This window comes from Calidris pugnax, unplaced genomic scaffold (assembly GCF_001431845.1).
Source record: "Calidris pugnax isolate Ruff unplaced genomic scaffold, ASM143184v1 scaffold20, whole genome shotgun sequence".
Lineage (NCBI taxonomy): Eukaryota > Metazoa > Chordata > Aves > Charadriiformes > Scolopacidae > Calidris > Calidris pugnax.
The window spans coordinates 16,189,897-16,201,679 of record NW_015094510.1 but is presented as its reverse complement, the minus strand read 5'-3'; positions in this window follow the sequence as shown (position 1 = coordinate 16,201,679).

Here is an 11,783-nt window from a genome sequence, read left to right as displayed (position 1 = left end):
GAAAGAGATGTAAGAGAAAGGCAGTACCTTACACTATGAAAGTATCCTCAGTTACCTCTGAAACTGCACCTTTTTCTCTTTAGCTGGGAGCAGCTGTCCAGAGCAGTGGATATTTTTAATGGTAATTGACAAATTCTGAAATGTATCTCTATTTTTTCCCATTTATTTCAGAGTACTTGTAAAAATAGCATCTGGTCCTGGTGATTTATAATGTTTAGTTTCTCAGGCTGCCAACAGGCTCTTCCTTTGAGACGTCTAGGCCTGGTGAAACTACCCTGATTCCCCATAAAGCATGTCCTTGGGATAGGAGTTTCTCTGTCACCCTCTATATTAAAACCAAATAGTTTATACTGAGCTTCTTTTCCTTTGCCAATTTCTTTCATCCTCCTCTTGGTACTACGTAGACAAAACTGAAAAAACCTCCTGGATTCAAGTAACTTTAAGAATATTTGGAATTTGTGTGTGTGTGTGCATTTGTACACCAGCCCTGCACACAGCCATTGGTACCTCTGCGTCTGATACTCTCGTATGGGAGAACGTTGCTCAGCAGCACCTGTGAAAGCCATAATTGTGTGTCTTTGTGCAAGAACAGTGTTAACATATGCTCATCCTCTTCTTCTAGCCTGGTGGCTACCAACAGAGCTTTCCATTAGCCAATTATATACCAAGTAGTCTTTTATGTTATCTTTAAGACTGAGGAGGGATCTGATCAACACCTATAAATACTTCAAGGGTAGGTGTCAAGAGGATGGGGCCAGTCTTTTTTCATTCGTGCCCAGTGACAGGACAAGAGGAAACGGGCACAAACTTGAACATAGGAAGTTCCCTCTAAACATGAGGAGGAACTTCTTCACTTTGAGGGTGGCAGAGCACTGGAACAGGCTGCCCAGAGAGCTGGTGGAGTCTCCTTCTCTGGAGACATTCAAAACCCGTGTGGACATATTCCTCTGCAACCTGCTCTAGGTGGACCTGCTCTGGTTGAGGGGGGTTGGACTAGATGATCTCCAGAGGTCCCTTCCAGCCCCATATCATTTTGTGATTATGTGATTATTCACTAGCTTATACTTATATTAACACTTAAATGGCTGTGAAGTTTGGGTTAGTTTTAGAAATTGTAGCATTTCTGTTATTTTTTTGCTGGAAAAACTGCTTTAGCCTGGGAGGAATTCCATATGGATGCACATCCCATAAATGAGCGCGACCTCCCCAGCGTTCACTTACTGTGTAATGTAGTGGTGTCATTAAAGACTATTAGCATAAGATACATTTTACTTGGCTTGCTGAGCATCATATGAATCTTCTGAGAAGGCTGAGCAAGCAAAACATCTTGCCTCAAGATGTCACAAGAGATACTGGCACCTGGCCTCTGGTTCTGGTTTGCCTGAGCAGAAGCACTGAGAAAGACCAGAGCTACTTCCCTGTTCCCACGTCTTGCCCCAGGCTGTCAGCAAGTCTCCTAACATGGCTAGGGCTTGATTAGAGGGTGACAAGGAGCAGAACATTTGCAAAGCAGATCCTGATTTTCTCCTATGTAAATTCTTCTGATGTTAAGCATAGCTTGAACCTGGGAACACCAGGCTGTCCGATGGTGCAGGGTTGGAATTACCTTGGATATCTCGTGTGGTCTCAGTTCTTGGATCCCTCAGCAGCCATGATGCTAAAGCAGAAATTACTGGTAACAGCTACACCAGAATTAATTCTGACAAGGTCAAATCAAGTTCAAGAGGGACAGGGAACTACTAGAAAGAGTCCAGCAAAGGGCAAGAAAGATGATTCAAGGATTGGAGCATCTCCCTTATGAGGAGAGACTGAGAGAGCTGGGACTCTTTAGTCTGGAGAAGAGAAGGCTGAGGGGAGACCTTATCAACGCCTACAAGTATCTCAAGGGAGGGTTGAAGGAGGAGGGAGCCAGACTCTTTTCAGTGGTTCCCACCGAGAGGACGAGGGGCAATGGGCACAAGTTGGAACATAAGAGGTTCCACTCAAATATGAGGAGAAACTTCTTCACGGTGAGGGTGACAGAGCCCTGGAACAGGCTGCCCAGGGAGGGTGTGGAGTCCCCTTCTTTGGAGATTTTCAAGCCCCGCCTGGATGCAGTCCTGAGTAACATGCTCTAGCTCTGGGCAATCCTGCTTCAGCAGGGGAGTTGGACTAGATGGTCTATATGGTCCCTTCCAACTCTAAAATTCAGTGAAATTCAGTGAAATCACCTTTGGCCCTTCAGCTGAAAGCAGACAGCAACCCAGCACTCCACTCCCAAGTCAGGTTCAGAATCACCCCTCATAAGCCTCCATGGATGAATATCCCTCGGTGTTGATTCAGTCATTCTCTACCCTGCTGGTACTGAGAGATAATTTTCTGTAGATTTCCAGCATCCTGTAGTACTAGTTCCATAGAAAATACTGCAGTGCTCAGAACCAGAAGAGGACTGAGGTTCTTCTGTAAGGTTCTCTCTAGCTGGAGATTCTATGCTAGGGGGAGAGGTCAGGTGTGGTTCACACTAGGGCAGCATGTAGAGATGGGAACTCACATTTTTCAGCATCTCTCTATTCCCATTAACATTTCTGAAACACCGCGAGTCCTCAGGGTGCCATCCACACCTTCAACCTCAGTCTTCAAAGAAAGCCTGTTATTGCTGTGTCACCAGCTGCCAGAGCAGCGGCCATGTCCACGTTTCATTCCCTGTTCCTCACTACAAGGCAGCTCCTGACTCATTACCTGCATCCAAGGAGTACAAAGCCTTCAGGGATCCAATTGGCAGGACTGTTCTACCAAATACCATAAACCATCACTAAATGCCATCAGACTAGAACATTGTCTCGGGACAGCCTTGTCTGGAAGGAAAGCTGTCTCCAGTAACAGCAAAACTTGACACTTGCGTACAGCAAAAAGAAGACAGTTTTGTCTCTGCTGCAGAAAGAGCTACCTTCCCAAAATGAGGGCTCCAAACTACAAAGCTGTGCAAACTAAATAAGGTATTATTAATTAATATTTGAAAATACTAATTTAAAATGTTTGGAATTGCCTCAGACATCTAGGGAGGAATTTAGATATGGTGCAGTAGAGACCATTTATAGCAATAACAACTTTTCCAGAAGTGGACAGCTCTATAAGGACAACTTCTTTATGGGTTTTCTGAAGTACAACCAGCTATTCAATGCTTTGTGAGCTGTTCGTATGGACAAGGTTGCACGCCCTCTTCCTGCATCCCCAAGAGAGTAAACACCAGTTCCCAAGCACAGCCATCCATCACAGAGCAGAGGTGCTCCTGCCATACTGACCTAGATGCCCTCTGGCAAAGCAGCACAAGACTTAAAGAGAAAAAATAACAACTTCTGTGTGTGTAGCAGTTCACCTGCTTCTTTCATCAAGGTGTCAGAGTGTCTGTGCTGTTTGATCTGGAACATTCGGGATGTTCCACCTTTTCCTTTCAACCAATGAAGTGGTTTTATAACAGGTTAGTGCCTACCAATAGGTTTGTGTATTCTGTTTTAGCCACTCAGTCACTTCGTTCTGTCCCAGGGCGTTTTAATGAGAGCACGTTAGATCATTAGTAACATCACTTCTTTTCCTACGGAAAAGAGGTCCACTTTATGTTTTAAAAAGGGAGGGGGAAAGGTGGTAATGACTCAGTTCCAGTACAGTGTCCTGGGTCTCAAGAGATGCAATTACACACATCTGAGAGATCAGGTACAGAGTAACGTTTTCAGTTAGTAGTTTTTCATCACTAGGTTAAAATGACCTGCTCTAGGTTTTTGAAGGAGTTATTTCCACGTTATTATCCACCCAACCTGAAGCAGCTGTGTGATGTCTGTAGCAGGAGTCATTGCCTCCAGTGGAAGACCTGGGTGTTTGTCACCGCTTGTTTCAGAAGAACAGAAATCTGCATCTCCAAATTTTGAACTCTCTGGATGTGAACTCCCAAGAACTCTCAGTAGATCCTCCACTCATGGCTATATCTTGGCACTGGGAGTAGACAAGAAGTCAGTACAGATTCCTCCATGGCAAAAAACCACAGGAGACTGATGTTCCGTTAGCCCTGCACAATTTCATGTGATGCTCAGCTTCTCAGTCTCAAAGCTTACCTCAGAAGTTCAGGGAGAGCATGTGTCAGGCTTTCCATAGCTAAGCACAAGAGGCTGCTACAGAAGAGCTTATGGGGCAAACTGGCCAACGCAGTAGTCACTCAAGTGTCCCTGTGCGTGTAAGTGTGTTTCCCAGCTAAGTTTCTGCAGAGGATCTCTGAAATGATAGATGAGTCCTTTTCCACATGTACCCATAGAGTTTTTGGGACTGCATATGAACACCAGTGAACCCTGGATTGTGCTATCACACTTCAGTTGTTGAAGAAAACTCTCCTTGAATAACAGCAGCAAACATTGTCAGGATAATCAGAGATGGGAGAAGGATCTCGGTTACACCAGGGACCAGGCGGTTACAATTTTTCATTTACATGCTTGACATGGCCATATTAATCATTAAGCCATTAAAGTGTTCCAGCCATCCACAGTTTGCTGACCCATCTTCAGAAGATCATGTTTTGAACAATCAGAGATACCAAAGGAAAATTACACGGCTTAAGGAACAGCTTGCAAACAGGGAAAACATAATGTAGACCAGTCTGCTCCAGAAGATACATTTGCAGTTTATGGAAAATTAGGAACTTACTAATAGGGTTACTGCTCACCGTACTGCAACTGGAATTGAAAAAAGGGCTGCCAACAGGATGGATCCAGGATATAGCCCTATAACCCCAGCACTGCCCAAGCAGTACTGGCATTTTGATCTCCAGAGTTTGTCTGTTTGGCCACCAGAAGCTTAGCTTCCATTTGCAGATGTGAGGTATCAACGTGATTAACCCATCTGATGTCTGGACCCTGCGATGTTTCCCTTCATAGCACAGACGCAGAACTGACCTCCCAGAGAGAAATTCTGTTCTTCAGGTATGCAAACTATTGATGTGAGATGTTCTGCAGATCCGCTTAAGGCGCTGGAAAAAAATTAATAGTCCCTGTAGTCTCATGAACGTTTGTGTCTCCCATCTAAGTCCCACTGTGCCTTCTTCACGTTCCTTTAGCAGCTATCACCCACCCATTCATTCACCCCTGTAAGATCTTCTGCTTTTCCTTGTCTGGTGGTGTTGAAATTCCTGACAGCTCTGCTAACTGTCCTCCCTTCAATACAATAAGATGCGTCTCTTTGGTCCCACAAAGGCAGCGACTTCCCAGCTGAATTTTATTCCTTAATTCCTTATTCCAAGAAGCGAGTTTCCTCTCTTCTGTGGATCTCCCCTCGCCCTTATCTCGTAGCCTTTTCCTCTATTCCACCAGGGACCCGGCCGAGGAGTGAGCTGAAGACATAAGTAAAAAGACTCAAAGATTAAAGGAGAGAAGGATGATCACGCCTTCTGTTTATTGCTGAACACAACGTTGTAAATAAAAGAGTATGTCAGCGATTATTTTATTACTCAGTTTAGTTATCACTTGGGAAGAAAAACAAAAGCCATAGACCAGTCTTTTCAGAAGGCCCTCAACGAAAGCTACAAACTGCCTTTGAAATTCAAAGAAACTTGAGCTCCTGACTCCAAAGTACTAGTAAAACCCCAGACTTGATGTTTCCAATCTATGTCCCTTTTTTGTTTTTTTTCCAGTGGAGAATCAGGATGGAACAATGTTGCAACGTTTAATTCTTCAGGGTTTCAGCCGGCACTCAGCTGACTGGCGCAGCAGAAACTTGCTTAGAAAGCAAAGCCCTAAATCCATTCTCTAAAGTGGACTTGTACACATTACTCTTTCCTACCTTTAGGGCTACATTCATCATCTTTCTGACCAGAAAGAAGCCACCAATTATTGAACCATTGCACTAGAATGGAAACAGCGTAGGAATGGAGGAAGGATTCTCGGAAAAATTTACACATCCAATCACACTTCAGGGGGTTATTTCAGCAGAAACTGCACGATAGCCTCGAAAACCGACATCTCCCCTTTATTTTTTTAATAGGAGTCAGATTTATTTGTATTTTATGCGATGACTAGTGATTTACGTCCCACCCACCCATTTGAGAATATTCAGGGCTCCAGGCATATCTCCAGTCGGTTCCAGACTATTCAAATCATTGTTGGTCCATCCATTTACTCGTCACAACAAGGCCTTCTGTGAGTAATTACGGCCTGACTGCAGCGGGAGAGGCAGCTTCAAAGAATGGGAATCTTCAGACACACTAGCAGTTCCCTTGGTTCCCAAATTCTTTATTTATGTGGATTACATTGAGTTGACAGATTTAACTGGGCTGTTGAAGATACGGTCAAAGCAGCAGAGTCACTCCCTTCCCTTTTATTGTCTTCTGAAGACATAACAGTCATACGCATCTGTCACTAGAGAGAGGAAGTTCTCCATCACTGGGCTTGATTTGGGCTTTTATACGCTGTTTCAGTAGCATCTGGGAATAGATCAATATAATCTTTGGTAGGGAGCTGTATTTCCTCGTGATGCGCTGTAAATCTTTTACTGTAGATACTCCCACTGTTTATTGTTGAAAATCAATAAAAGTAAACCCTGTAAAGTTAAAGCCTGGCGAAGGTTCAGCGCAAATCCGAGGGAAGGAGCAAGAGGCAACGAGTCTCCCTCCCCCTCTTGGGTAGCTCCCAGCTTGTTTCCCAATGAATATTCAATAACACTTTCCAGCAATCTGGGAAACAAAGTTGTTTTTTTTTTAAACAAATATTCAAAGTTATGAATGTTGAGATCTCAAAACAGGAAGGACTTCTGATCCGCTTCAGCCGCTCTCTGGTATTGAATTCAGCTGTGGATCAAACCGGAGCGTCGCCCAGATTGAGCCTGGGATGTACCTCCAGAGACAGACAAAAGCACATCAGCCTCGCTCCACTCAGATTAAAGGAGTTATTTTTGAGCATTGGAAAACTGGAAAGTAACCAAAATAGGTAAAAAGTGGGAACAGCCCAACGTGGAGAAAAGTTTCTCCGAAGTCAGACCAGAAGTTACTACCCCTCTTCGTGAGCCTGTAGCAGCAGGGCAGGATGCAATTACTCCAGCATCACTCCTTTGCTCTATGGCTATTAATTTCTCATATCCTGCATCTTAGGAGGGATTCTTCTACTATTTTTTTGAGATTGAACCATGCAGGGAAGTGAAAAATGGTGTGGAATTATTTAGTAAAAGGAAAAACTTACCAGCACTAAGAGATCAGTCTTTTTTAGTCTAAGCATAGTATCGATTGCAAAAGCTTCATTTAAACTTCTATTCTTAATCAATTATACGATGTTATGAGCCCTGACTGTAGAACCTGTAAGAATGCAGTGACTGCACTTCCTAAAAGAAGAAAATCCCTCATTAATTGTCATATTGAAATTAATACCCAAAGAACAGGAAGGTGTTTCATGTCAGACTCTGTCCTCCCTGGTATCAGCAGATTCCTGAACAATTTGGGTGGTAAATAAATGACATGTCCCCAAAAGGGATTCCCAGCATGTGAAGAAGCAGACAAAAAATTACTTAAATGCAGAAAAATGTAACCAATTACTATGAAAGGAAGTATGGCCTCAAGTTACGCCAGGGGAGGTTCAGGCTGGATATTAGGAAAATTTTTTTCACCGAAAGGGTCATCAGACATTGGAATGGGCTGCCCAGGGAGGTGGTTGAGGCACCATCCCTGGAGGTGTTCAAAAGACAGGTTGATGTAGTGCTGGGAGGTATGGTTCAGTGATGGTGATGCTTCTTGTTTGTCGTGCGGGTGTCTATTTTTTGTCAGTTAGGTTGATGGTTGGACAAGATGATCTTGAAGGTCCCTTCCAACCTAGAAGATTCTGTGATTCTGTGAAGTCAATGTGGTGCAAGAACAGGCAGATGGAGAAAGGGTGGTGCCTCTGTCCTGTTGGGATGTCCAACAGGCACCATGAGACTGTATTGATAAAGCCCTTGATAGCCTTGAATATAGAAATACAGGATGAAAATCCAACTACAAAGGAGGGAAAGGTGACTAAAGCAAGAAAGGAAATACAAGACAAATAAGGTGGTGTCTTTCCAAATCATCTGCCTTTTGCAAATGTAGCAGCAAGCTATCAGACAATGGAGCTATTTAAACAATCTTCTGCCATGTCAACAGCAGTCCTTGTGGGACAGGGTGACAGCGTTATCTTTTACCTTTTAGTTTCCCTTTCCTTCTAGTGATTTTACCGTTCTGGGAGTCTGCTTGTGTGTTCAAAAGCAGAAGAGATCTCACTGCTCGCCGTGAGAGAGCGAGAGGGCCGCCCCTCAGCACCGCGGCACTCGGCTTCCAGCATCCTCGGGCAGTGGAATTGTTTGCAAGTTTTAGCTGAATCCAAGGAAGAATAAAAAGGCAAACAAGGTGGTAACTTCACTGAAATCAACAGATTTTGCACCTTCCCAGGAAAAAAAGAATTCTCTTGAAAAAGCTGGCAATGACTGGAAGAAGTGGATGGTGTCAGTGATCGCAAATTCCAACTTCACTGGAAAAAAAGTGTCAAAATGTTTCAAAATCCCATTCCTATTTAATCAAAACCAGAGCTAGATGTGAGGAATCAGAGCTCCTGGTTCTGTCATATGCAAAACATAGGAAGTTCCACTCATATTTGAGGAAGAACTTCTTTATGGTGAGGGTGACAGAGCCCTGGAACAGGCTGCCCAGGGAGGTTGTGGAGTCCCCTTCTCTGGAGATTTTCAAGACCTGCCTGGATGCAGTCCTGAGTGATGTGCTCTGGGCAATCCTGCTTAGCAGGGGAGTTGGACTAGGTGATCTCTAGAGGTCCATTCCAACTCTGACAATTCCATGATTCCGTGAAAAGCAGGACCAAGCCACCAACAATATGCCCTAGTCCAGCAGAGATCTTATGGTGAAATACTAGAGTTGACTTGTCTGCCAAGACTTGGGTGAAAAGTTTAACACATAATCTGGTTTGGGTTTCTTTGACCAGAAGACTTTTAAAATCCCTCAGACTCAAAGCTAACACAGGCTCCCATCAGCCAAATTCCAAAATCCTCCAGGATTACTGCCATTTAGTTGTAGCCTGAAGCTCCACCACCTGTAGCTCTACCATTGCTGCTTCCACTTTCTGTCTCAAGAAATCCAGGAAGATGCTTCCCCTTAAAGAACCAGCTTAATACCAAATTACCTTCAATTAAAACTCATGGGCATCCTACTAGTCTCAGTCAGACACTTTCACCAAATTTCTATCAGGTTACTGACACACACACAATCTCTCAAGCTTAATTAAGCAACTATCAGTTTAAAAAAACCCAACAAAACCATTGTATAAGAGCCCAGTCATGTTCCTTGCAGGTGCATGAGTGACAGAAGGTGACACTTCTCAGTTCAGTGCTAAGTAAGAACTTTGGGGATCCAAACTTGCTGAAATTCATGTGCTTCACAGAACCACAGAATGAGATGGGGTTGGAAGGGACCTCCGGAGATCATCTAGTCCAACCCCACTGCCTAAGCAGGTCCACACAGAGCAGGTTGCACAGGAACATGTCCAGGAGGGTTTTGAATGTCCCCAGAGAGGGAGACTCCACCACCTCTCTGGGCAGCCTGTTCCAGTGCTCTGCCACCCTCAAAGTGAAGAAGTTCCTCCTCATGTTTGGATGGAACTTCTTATGTTTGCTTCGAAAAGAGGCATAGTCTCCCAGTACGCTGTTCCACGAGGTGTCAAGGTAAAGTGTGTACGGTTCTTTACAGGACAAGAACTTGCACTGCTGTATTTTTCCAAAGCCAAAATATTACATTCATGGAATGATGTTTGTGCTGAATAAAAATTAACCCACGAGGGGAACCAGAAAGTGTTCAGCACTCACCCATCACACATTACCAAAATGGTTGTACCAAACGTTCATTTTGCCAAAGTCATGGAGCATGGGCCAAAGTCATGGCATAAGTTAAAACTCCAGGCTTTTTAAAAATGGAAATATTTCATATTTTCTTTCACTTTATTAAAAATAAAAAAGAAAGTCATCCAAGTTTCCATTTTCAAAGTGGCTGCTACAGCAAGAAAAATACTGTGGTAGGTGAAAGAGCCTAATTTTGTTACTACAAGGGGTTCTGAATCTAGTCTCAGTTCACACCACTGCTATCAGCGATCAGAGAATTGTAGAATCGTCCAGGCTGGGAGGGAGCTTTCAGGTCATCTATTCCAACCATCCTCCTAACCCACAAAAACCATCACGATCTTTGAAGGTGTGATGTTTAGATACAGCCTCAAGTCCATTTTTTTTTTCCTTTCCCTGTAAAAAGTTGACAGTTTTGTCTTGTGTTTCTTGCTATTATTGGTAAGTCTCTTCACCAACAATATTTGCAGTCACTGACTCACTCAATACTCCTCATTATTGGTTTCAATTTTACCTCAATTTGAGGAATGGGAACTTTTCTGGAAAATAAGTACAGGGACCTCAAAATGAATTTAGAAAACAAGCAACATTGTCTTTGTAGTACAGCAACTTGTCATGATGTCCATCCCGCACAGCTTGTCTGCTGTGTCACCAGAACTCTGCCATCAACAGTCTGACCTCAAAGTCCACCATTATACACTGACCTTCACAGAAGGTCTTCACAGAATCATGGAACAGCCCAGGATGGAAGGGACCTCAAAAAGACCACCTGCTCCAACCCTCATGGGAAAGGGAGACCAGGTGAGATGATCTAGCACCCTGTCTGGTCGTGTCTTGAAAACCTCCACGATGGGGACTCCACCACCTCCCTGGGGAGGTTATTCCAGTGAAAGATGGTTCTTACTGTAAAAATTATCTTATATCAAGACAAATATGAACATATGACACTACTGAGAAAAAAAACAACTCGTTTAAACGGAAAGCATCCACTCTTATGTTCTTCAACATTTACTACACTATATAACCTGTAAGCAGCTTAGGAGATGTAGTCCCATAATCATGTTATTCTCAACCCAGCAAGCTCTAGAAGCAGCAAAGAGAACCTCTTTCTTGCCACTGAACTTCTGAACTTGTGTCAAGCTAAAATGTACTACAGTGGTAGCAAAAGAAAAGAGATGTCCGATAGTGGCTCCACCAACCTGGGAAGATCCATTTCATGGGAACTCCTAAGGGCAAGAAACAGATGGGTGATTCCCACCATCCACCCACCCATTATTAAGTGCTGCAAATAAAGTTATAAATTCACATTTTAAAGCTAACAAAAAGGCAGATCTAATTAGTTGGACAAGAAAGCCCAAACGAGCTCTACTTGGCTGCTTGTAACTTTGGAAAGATGGTGTTTTATCAACAGAAAAAGTCAGATTCAAATACTGAATCCTTGAAGTTAATGCTATCTTATTCCCCTGCCTTGAAGGGAGGACAAAAGATTCTTAATTTATAAGGCCTCATTAACTTACCTCTCCTGGTACCTGAGCTAATTTTGGCGTTATTACAAAGCATTGTACAGGGCTAACATTCCCAAGGCTTTTAAAGCCACTTCTGCCAAGCCTTCCTCCTAAATATGTTTTGCACTTAACAAGGATTAAGAAATCCTTTGTACTACTTTGTTTAAAATTGTACCAACTCTTCCATCTGAAGGACTGTTTATCACATTTTCATTCTTTTTATAGTGAAAGCTCTAAAAATTAACTGACCCTTTGTTCGCAAAGACCTTCATCATTTAATTCTCAGCACTGAGAAGCAGCCTTCGGAGCGGGAGAAGACAGAGGAGTGTTCTGCAAGAGACAGTAACACCTTATTTCACAGATACTGGTGGTGGCTTCACAAAGCCACTTTCTCACATCTGGAGCTACATACAGAAGCAC